The sequence below is a fragment of the Calypte anna genome, chromosome 1 (assembly GCF_003957555.1).
Source record: "Calypte anna isolate BGI_N300 chromosome 1, bCalAnn1_v1.p, whole genome shotgun sequence".
Taxonomy (NCBI): Eukaryota; Metazoa; Chordata; class Aves; order Apodiformes; family Trochilidae; genus Calypte; species Calypte anna.
The window spans coordinates 90,368,021-90,376,169 of NC_044244.1; positions in this window are offsets into that span (position 1 = coordinate 90,368,021).

The window sequence follows — 8,149 nt, forward strand, 5'->3', positions numbered from 1 at the left end:
ATGTGTCCTGGCAGAATCACTTCAAACCATGCAGTGAATAGCAATGTCTCTTGTGAAAATATTTGAAAATACAGAGCTTGAGGGCGAAAATTGATTCAGCACCCAGCTATTACTTGCTCTAGCCAGTTCTTCATTCAGCTCTGATAATTAAATTAAGCCCTGCTTCTTATTTTGCACTCATTGGAGTGAGTTGCAAAACTTGTGCTAGGTAGGTAGGTACCCAGGCTGGGGACCTGGAGCTGGCTCCAGGCATCCGTGTGCATGCACTGGGAAGGGGCTGTTCAGGAGACGCAGGTGTTGGCTTCTGCTCAGCACCCTGGCTGGGAGCTTGGCCCTCCTGCAGTCATCCGTGGTTATTTACATCTCTAACAGACAGAACCGAGGCGCCAAAAGTGATCCCAAGTGGAACAACCAGCTTTTCCTTGTGACTGGGGATGCCTGGTGACCTCTCCCATTAGACCTGGATCTGTGAGTGCTGCTGTCCCTGCTGTGCTCACACAAATCTGCAGCAGCAAGTACCCTGCTTCACTGGGAGGCAGCTACCGGGCTCTGTTTTACCCTTTACCCCTGGCAAATCTCTCCTCCCTTGGATCCAAACAGTTGTTAGAGCATCTATTGACTCTGTGCTAATAACAGCCTTCATCCCTGGAGCTGGAAAACTCCTCTGAAGCGCATCCATGCCTGCTGCTTGCTACCAAATGTCACAGCTCACCAGGGACAGTAACCCACACCATAACCATCACCTTACAGCTGCAATCTTACCACAGCTACAGGGGCCTGGTTGGGGTCCTATCACCCACCTGTGCTGTAGCTGCAGACCTGTTTCTGGCAGCTGAAGAAGAGCAGAAACATCTTGTCAAAAAGCGAACACCTTCCACAGTGGCTTAGCTCTGGCTGGGTGCTCCAAACCCAACCCGGGAGTGCAATTTTGTACCTGCAAAATAAATGCAGTGAGAGGCAATTAATCTGTGCTGTAATTAATTGTATGGAGCAAACTTCGGTTTCTTCTAAGGTGAGTGAGTTCTTACCTGCACTTGTAGCTCCTACTAATCAGGACTGTAACTTTTGTTTTGCTTTTGCAATAGCAAAGCACATAACTGAACATCCAGGCCTGATTTGCTGCAGCAAATATTTTGCCCAGTTGTCTAATACCACACTGGACAAAATGAATGCCCTCGTATCACAACACTCTACAGTGTAATTAACTTCGTGCTCTGCAAATAACAAAATAGTACCTCAATACAGAATGGGAAAAAACAGCTTTTATCACCCACCATAGGCTGGCTACAAACAAGCATTTAAGTTACTGTAAATTAGCAGTTGTGTGTTACAATCCATACAGGTCTTTCAGAGAAGGTGATATTTTGCAGTTTCTAGACCGTGTCTTTCCTGAGCCACTTGCCAGTGTTAACAAAGACCTGTGGGTGAATTCATAGGACTGTCTTGTTCCCCTTTGTGCTGATCCCTTTCTGTCCTTCCCCTGCTCCTCAATTAAAATAACATTAAAGTAAGAATTATCAATTAAAATAACAAACTCCACTAAGACAGACACTAACCTCCTCAGTGGGGGTTAATAAACACATATACCTTTATACATACATATATGGATAATATTTGTGCTTATCATTTAAGTTGCTTGAGTCTTTAATTTTCTTTTGTTAGCTACACATTTATTCTATAGGACACCTATTGTCATCTCCAGCATTGCCTAGCACTCCCACTTCTCTTCATTTATTCTCCAAAAGCCATGCTACAATGGGACAAGAAATCCCAGGCCCAGGGGGTTCCTAAATGTTTTGTCTCTACATTTTAGTGAACCCTTAAGAGCACCAAAAAGGTTTTCACTTGCTGGGCTGTATTGGTCTTCTTTTTGCTGGGAAGGCCCATGCTGCTGAGAGCACTGTGGTAAGAGCTGGTGAGATCCTGGAGCAATCTCTTCCCTATGTCTTGACTTCTCCACAGCAGGACATTCTGCTTTTACATCCATGACTGCAGCACACAGTGGGAGGCCAGCAGGGCAAACAGGTTTTATGGTTGTAATCACTTTTAAGAGGGAAACTCTGCAGAGAATATTTTGGCTTCTCTTGAACCAGCTGATTGCATCTTGTGTTACCACTCTAAGGAGCACCTCAGGAGCATCCTTCCAGCTACTCTGCAGTTCCCTGCATGCAATCTGCCACCTCCCCTCCTCTTCAAGGCAATTTCCTTGCTGGGCTGCCTCATTCCCAGGGGGATGGCACTCCAAGCCTGGTGCTGCCTCCTGCCCATATCCCCTCATCCACAGCCCAAGGGTTTTGTGCCACCCCTGACTTCTCTCATCAGCCTCTGCCCTTCCTTCTCCCACCAGCAGCTGTCTGCTGCCCCCCTTCCCCGGCTGATCCTGCGAGGGTGCCCTTCTGGGGGTTGACGCGGGGCTCCATCATGAATGGAGCTGCATCAATCCAATATCCAATCTAACCAAAGTCAGTCTCATTTTCTTACCCCAGACATCCTAACAGGAAAACTGTATAATTACTTAGCAGCATGAAAGAACTAACCAAGAGATGGAAGATTTCCATTTTGCCCTGCTAGCACATCCTTCTTGGCTGTTTTTCTTTCAAATACAAGTGGTCTTTTGTTAACCCACAGAGGCTGGAAAAATGTCCTCATAGTCTCCTAGTCTGACAGATATTCATGAACTGAGCAAATAGACTGAAGAGGTGGGTTTTTTTTTTATTGAGTTTTGGTTTGGTTTTGTTTGGCTGTTTTTTTAAGTAGGTATTCGACAATTTACTTTCTTTAGAATTGACCAGCCTGTGTTTTGCACTCGTTTGAGCCAGGACAGAAACAATATTCTTTCTTGTAGTTTTACTTTTCAGTTAAGTCTCTTCTAAGTAACTTCACATGCTGAAATTAACAGTATGTTTTTAAACCAGTGTCTGTTTCTAGGACTGATAAATGCCCAATGTTTATAGATACTGCTGGAGAATGGTATACAGAACCAAGGCCACTGCTTGGAAACAAGAGGGAGTAAAGCTGTCAAACCTGTGACCCTGCTGTGGGGAGGAGTGGACCAGATAGGTGACCAAAACTGACCAAAGGAATTACTCTATCCCATACACATCATACTCAGTATAAATCTGAAGGACCACGAGGGTCAAGCCCCCTTCATCCATGAGTGGCATCCTTTGATCCTGATCTGTGCAGTCCTGAATCTCTGTGTTCCAGCTTCCAGCTCTTGTCTGCTGCTGACTCCAGAAGCTGCTGACATGAGCTTTACTGGGGAGGAGAAAGAATGTGAGATTGCTTTTGTATATATTTGTACATGTTTCATAATTTTTCTTTTTGTCATTATAATTATCATTAAAACTGTGCAGTTTAGCTTCCAACACATAAAATCTCTCTCCCTTATTCTCTCTCCTTACGCTATAGGGGAAGGGAGAAGGGTTAGGAAGAAACATCTATCATTTGGTTATTTGCCAGCCTGGCATTAGACTGTGACACATTTGTATTTCTCAGAGTGGAGTGAAACCTCTGAGGTTTGACCAAACCATATCTTCTTGCAAAGCATCCTATTTTGCTCTGAGGAACCATCTCTCCTTGGTCACATGTTGGAATAACAGTTACAAAGCTGGGACTAATTTCTAATTGAATTTGTCTGGCTCCAGCTTTCAGCCTCTGGATCCTGTTGCTGTGTTTCTCTGCAAGCTGAGAGAAGTGATGACTACCCAGAATTTTCTTCCTGGAAAAGCATTTATACACTGTAATCAAGCCACCTCTTGCTTTTCTTGTGGACAAGCTAAACAGATGGAACCCTCCGTCTCTCCATGAAAAGCGCATTTCCCTCATAAATATTGTCATTCTGTACCATCCCTGATTTTTCATCAGCCTTTTCAGACTGAGGATTACCTACTATGACAATCCTGTATACAAAGTATACAAGGAAAAAATAGTTTTCAAACTCCTGCTTACTTTATTCCCTGCCTGCAGCAAGGAGTCAAGAACATACTGGACTTCTTTTTTTTTCTTTTCTTTTCTGCAGAATTTCACAGAGAGCTCACTTTAAGTTGCCCTGATGGCAGTGGAGAAGCAGGTCCCATCTCAGAAGATTGTCTGTGGTTTGGCATTTTGCAACAATCTCAGGCTCCTCTAGCTGCTAGCTCTGTACCCCAGACCTAACTTCTACCCTGCTGTTCTCATCTCACCTCCGTCCTGTTGGGTGCAGCTCCAGCTCTGCTCTCTGACACAGCCTTCTAGTTTAAGAGCTGCTGATTTATATGTTAGCTAACACTGAGAGTGAGGACACAATGGGACATATACTCCAGACATAAGGGGAAGAGCTGCCTAAAAATTACTTTTATATTCATGGGAACTGTTGAATTAGCCAGTTTTTAGCACTTAGCAAGTGCTTTTCAGACATGTTATATCATTAACATTTCATCAGGTTTGACACAGTACAAAATGAAATCCTTTGCAGTCTTCTAGGTGTGTTACATCTCATCTCCACTTTTACCTCTATAAACCTGTTATCTGAAATGATGAAATAAGATTTCTTTGGGAAGTCTCAGAAAGATCATGACAACTGACACTCTATGTCTCACATTAATTCTTGGAGGGCTGTCACCCTCTGTTGTCTCCACCAATGTGTTTTTTCCACACTCCTGGTCACTGCTAGAATACATTTAAGTCACTTCAACATTTTACATACTAGTACAGCGTAAGGATTCTTCTGGAATTTCCCCAGCACCTTCAAAATCAAGGTCAGTGAAAAAGAAGGCTTCCCAGCCAACTCTTCTACCACTCCTGGGGTTCAGTGGCATCTAAACATGCCAGGTGTTCATCCTACATGTCCTCCTCAGTTCCTGACAATCAAAGAACAAATTATCTCTAATTGATGTGAATCCTATTTTTCCAAGATACAAAATGAAAATGTTAAGCTGCTCTGTGTTATTAGCACTTCCACCATCCAGCTGTGAACTATCTGCTCTCCTGAGATGTTTGGCTCTTTGTATACTCCTGTGCTGACCTTACCCTCACTCACAGCTGGCATGCAAACCTTCTCAGTAGAAACTGCCTGACCTTTAAGAGGCAAGAGTGAGAAATTGAGAAATTAAGTGCTCATTTTATTCCGTGCTCAGGGGAACTGTAGGACTGGGGAATCTGCCCTCTCTGAGGTGCAACATAGGTTGGTGGGGAAGAACAGCCCCAGAGCAGTGTTTTTTCACCACCCCTCTCTGGTGACTCTTAATAGCTTCAGCTAATCACAAATTAGTAATTTCTCTGGTCAATGAGTTCACCTGCTCACAAGCTAAGTCAGATTTTAAAAGGATTGATGACTCAAACCACTCTCTCTTGATAAGTGCTTTTGGCTGGGGTGGGGTAGTTAAGGCAAGGGGCCTAAGGAAAGATAGAAACTCTTACTCTGCTTTTAGTCTCTGACTGTTGCCACTTTTCTCCATTTCTACAGGCTCAAGAGCTATGTTGGGACTGCATTCCCAGGGATCATGAGGGATGCTCACCAGCACCAGCACCACCACCAGTTTAAAACCATACAGACAAATTGGAAATCACAATGAAAAGCAAACATATAATACAAAAAATCAAAGCCAGGAATCTCAGACAGGTTTCTGCTTCCTGTAACTTTTCCTGTAATATTAGGTTTTGTTTAACAAGAGGAGGGTTTTCCTCTTGTATATGTTTTGTGCTGATTATTTTAATGACTGGCATCAGAGAATCTGGGGGGGGGGAACTGCAGGTCTACATATTTTGTGTGTATGTTGCAAGGCTGTGTCAAAGCCAGAAGGTAGGAAGCAGCTTATGCTAAAATTATATCTTGTTTATGTATTTAGTGAAAAATTACCCTACAGAAGGCTTTGCTGACTGAAAAAGAAGTGGGTGCACTCATCTCACAGATTGGACCAGGGCTGAAAACCCCACTAAGGCTGTTCAAGGCAGCTGCCAAGCAAGCCATAATGTGATGCTATCCTAAAACTGACAAGGGTGGCTTTGCACAGCTATAGCTGCACTCTTAATTTAGCATGTGGTGGCTCCAAAAGCATAGCACTTTATAGTTGCTTGTCAAAATTCCCAGCTGCATTAAAATATCACATTCCATGCCTCTTACCCAATGTGTTAGACCTTACTTCTTGAGTAGCACAAGTTTTATTTTGATTCTGTTACTCTTGATTCACCTTGTCATTCAGAAATCCTAAAATGAAATCAAATTGCACTGCCCCTGTTTTTAACTGTGATAACTGCTCTACTTTAGGATTTTTTTTTTTCCCCAACACTGATGTGTGAGCCTCGTGAAGAATCTGGTGCCACTGCAATGCTGGTTTTTTGCTTGGAAGATAGGATGTCTGCTGCTTCCCCATTTAATGGAGGACAAAGGTATGATGCCAAGCAGGAAGTGAGGGATCTGGCTACCAGGGGTATCAAGTTCCTGCAAGTTTTGTAAATACTGACACTCTGTGAAAGGAGAAAAACTGAATTAATACCTGTCGAGGGGACAGGCTGGTTTTGTGACCTTCACAGTTGTAGCTGCCTGGCCCAGCCTTGCCACCAGCTTGCATTGAGCACAGGGTGTGAGTCTGTGTGATGGGAGAAAGCACAGGGGAGCTTAGGGCATGGGGAGGAAACAAGGAGTGTGATGGGGTCATGTAGAGAAGGAAAAGCCAGAGCTGTGCTGGAGGGTGCACAAGGCCATAGGGGCTTCCCTAGTTCCAGCACTTGTGCAACGGTGTTTGCGTTTACCTACCTTTAACAGCTGACCTATTGAAAGTAATAAACCAAACCACAAGGGGAAAGGTTAACTCATCATTAGCAGTTCTCCAGGCTGTCCAAGATCCCATCTGTATTTTCTAATCAGAAAGTAATGTCATTCTGTGGCTTGATTGAATCCCACAACAGCAGGCACATGGCCTTTCCCTTCCCCTCTCCTACAAGAATTGAATCAGTTTAATAAGTGCTGCCACAGGCAATTTATTTACATTTGTTCTAAATAAGAAGCCATGGTCTGTTGTGTAAAGTAACTGCTAAAAAGGAAAATAAAGAATTCCTCTGTCAAGACACATTATATACTGAACTTCTAGTTCTAGCATTTGATTCACCATTCAACAGCCAAAATACACAACAAAAATCTCTGTGATAGGAATTGATTTTCTTATGATGGGTTTTATGAAGTAGTAAACATTATGGTACTTGGCTAATTCAATGCAGCCATCCCTGGCTTTCCATTTTGCTCTGCTCAGCCTACATATTACTCCCAGCATACTGCATTGAGCTAGAAGATAGAAAAAAGCCAACAAAAGTAAAGTAGTCCTTTAAGTGTCTCACTTCTAAGTGTGCTGATGCTCGGCAGTCTTCGATCTGGTCAGAGTTTACGTTGCTGAGCTTTAAATAGAGATTTTTTTGACAAAAGCCTTTTAAAGTCTGAGAGGTCCCAATTTTGTATTGAAATACAGGATGTCATCCTGAGATTGAATATATTCTTCCACTCTAATCAACAGCAGACAAAGGTTTGATCTGACACCACATTTTTTTCCATGGTGTTTGCTAAAGATGACAGTAAATGCCTGACAATTTTATTTGTACTTGGTAATCAAGAGGCTCAATTTGATGTCCAAATGGTTCTGGGAAATGTAACACCTTCTTTTCCAAAATTTTGGTCTTTTTTCTCCTGTTATTTAAAATAGTCTTTTATCTGTTCTGTAGGAAGTGAACTGGCTCCAAAAAAGGGCTTGCCAGGAGGGTACTGATTGGAGGGGAGGGATATGAGGGATATTCACAATACCTATTTTATGTACATTTATGTCATTTGTTACATAAGGAACCTCCCTATAGGCAAGGTATAGGTAAAAAACTTGCCAGCAGCTGAGCTACCGTGACAGCTACACACTGAGCATCTGACATGGGGAAAGCCACCAAAAGGTCCACAGACTGGGAAAAGCAGAGCAATATTTCTTCTCTCATTCTGAATTTCCATGATCCCATGTGCCTGCTGCTGTCAGAAGGAAGTCATTCTAATCTTGAAGTGGACCATGGTGTTTTACATGCCCCAAATGATGCCATATTTATAGTTTTGTGCAGATGTACACACCTGCTGGGACTGGTCAGTGCTACACCCTGGATGGTAACGTGTCCCAGGAGAGGATCTGCTCCTCAGGACACT